Consider the following 2,899-nt stretch of genomic DNA (forward strand, 5'->3'; position numbering starts at 1 on the left):
TTGATCAGGTTTCTCTTCTGAAAATACTCCTTCTGAAGTGTGTTGATATAAGTCTGAATGATCTTCTGATCCATTACTTCTGATATACACAGCTTCTGGAGGTTTACTTCTTTGTTCTGCAGCTTCTGATAAGACAAAACTGTATCTGCAGAAATTCTTAAGCTCTTTGTTTCATTAGAAACAAGTTTATCATCAAAACAGATGTTTATTGATTTGTCCACAATCAATGTTTCAATGTTGTATATTCTGTAGCATTTAGAGCATTCAGAATAATCAAGAATGAAACATCAATGCTTTAGAGACAAACAAAACAGATGGTTCCAAGACTAATAAACTTTCTTTTCTGAAATCCTACAAACATAGTTTCTTCAAAGATTTAAGAACCAGAACTTGAAAAACAATCTTTCTTCCCTTCAAGTGTTGAGACCAACATGAATCCAGGTGTCATGTCATGTTGAATGTTGTCTTCTTTGTTATCAAGAGAATCTGCAAAAGAAATAATCTTTTTCTTTGGTACCCACATCTTCTTGGGTCCTTTCTTGTTAGATTTTCTCAAGTTCTGATTGAACTTGGGTTTTACATTATAAGCAATAGGAGGAACAGCATGATAATTCTTAATGTGAGTTTCATGATATTTCCTAGGTTGTGTCACATGCTTCTTAGTGTGTGTAATGTGAAAACTTTGTGCATGTGAAGTGTGCCTAATATCATGTGAGTGGCCATACTTGAACTGATCATACAATGGCTTGTATGTGATTTTCATCTCATCAACAGGTTCAAGTTTGTATGGGATTTCACCCTCAAAACCAATGCCGACTCTTTTGTTTCCAGACACAGCATATATCATAGAAGCTAGCTGACTTCTGCCAATACTTCTAGATAAGAACTTCCTGAAACTTAAATCATATTCTTTCAGAATATGGTTTAGACTAGGAGTGGATTTTTCTGAATTAGAAGGAGATCCAACATTATTGGATAATTTTAAAAGTTTTTCTTTTAATTCAGAATTCTCCAACTCAAGCTTCTTTGTTTCAAATTCAAATTGCTTTTTCAGCTTTTTGTATTTGGGACTGATCTGAGACTTGAGTTCCAGAAGTTCAGTTAGACCGGAAACTAACTCATCTCTAGTAAGTTCAGAAAATACCTCTTCAGAATCTGATTCTGATGTAGATTCTGATCCGTCATCTTCTGTCGCCATCAGCGCACAGTTGGCCTGCTCATCTTCTGAATCATCTTCTGACTCATCCCAGGTTGCCATAAGACCTTTCTTCTTATGAAACTTTTTCTTGGGACTTTCCTTCTGAAGATTTGGACATTCATTTTTGTAGTGTCCAGGCTCATTGCATTCATAGCACATGACCTTCTTCTTGTCAAATCTTCTTTCATCAGAAGATTCTCCACGTTCAAATTTCCTTGAACTTCTGAAGCCTCTGAACTTCCTTTGCTTGGTCTTCCAGAGTTGATTTAGCCTTCTGGAGATCAGGGACAGTTCATCTTCTTCTTCAGATTCTGATTCTTCAGGATCTTCTTCTCTAGCCTGAAAAGCGTTAGTGCATTTCTTGATATTTGATTTTAATGCAATAGACTTACCTTTCTTTTGAGGCTCATTTGCATCCAGCTCAATCTCATGGCTTCTCAAGGCACTGATCAGCTCTTCCAGAGAAACTTCATTCAGATTCTTTGCAATCTTGAATGCAGTCACCATAGGACCCCATCTTCTGGGTAAGCTTCTGATGATCTTCTTTACATGATCAGCCTTGGTGTATCCTTTGTCAAGAACTCTCAATCCAGCAGTCAGAGTTTGAAATCTCGAAAACATCTTTTCAATGTCTTCATCATCCTCCATCTTGAAGGCTTCATACTTCTGGATTAAGGCTAGAGCTTTAGTCTCCTTGACTTGAGCATTTCCTTCATGAGTCATTTTCAAGGACTCATATATGTCATAGGCCGTTTCCCTGTTAGATATCTTCTCATACTCAGCATGAGAGATAGCATTCAGCAAAACAGTTCTGCATTTATGATGATTCCTGAAAAGCTTCTTTTGATCATCATTCATTTCTTGCCTTGACAGCTTTGCGCCACTGGCATTTACTGGATGTTTGTAACCATCCATCAGAAGATCCCATAGATCACCATCTAGACCCAGAAAGTAACTTTCCAGTTTATCTTTCCAGTATTCAAAGTTTTCACCATCAAATACCGGCGGTCTAGTATAACCATTGTTACCGTTGTATTGCTCAGCAGAGCCAGATGTAGATGCAGGTGTAGGTGTAGACTTTTCACTTTCATCAACCATCTTTTACTGAAGCGTTTTTCTCTTCCTGAATCTTTTCTAAACACGGTTAAGTGCTTGCACCTTAGAACCAGGCTCTGATACCAATTGAAGGATAGAAAAACACTTAGAAAGGGGGGGATTGAATAAGTGTGACTTTAAATCTTGGACGATAAAAATAAATTGCACAATTATTTTTATCCTGGTTCGCTGTTAACGAAGCTACTCCAGTCCACCCCCGCAGAGATGATTTACCTCAACTGAGGATTTAATCCACTAATCGCACGGATTACAATGGTTCTCCACTTAGTCCGCAACTAAGTCTTCCAGAGTCTTCTGATCACAACTTGATCACTCCAGGAACAACTGCTTAGTTCACTCCTAAGACTTTTCTAGAGTCTACTGATCAACACGATCACTCTAGGCTTAGTTCACTCCTAAGACTTTCTCTAGAGTATTCTGATCAACCTGATCACTCTAGTTACAAACTGCTCAGCCAACTGCCAAGACTTCCTAGAGTATACTGATCAACACGATCACTCTAGTTCCTTACAACTTAATGTAATCAATTCAAGAGTTTACAAGTGCTTCTTAAAAGCGATAATCACAACTGTGATATTTCTCTTA

Source organism: Vicia villosa, unplaced genomic scaffold, assembly GCF_029867415.1.
Source record: "Vicia villosa cultivar HV-30 ecotype Madison, WI unplaced genomic scaffold, Vvil1.0 ctg.000493F_1_1, whole genome shotgun sequence".
Taxonomy (NCBI): domain Eukaryota; kingdom Viridiplantae; phylum Streptophyta; class Magnoliopsida; order Fabales; family Fabaceae; genus Vicia; species Vicia villosa.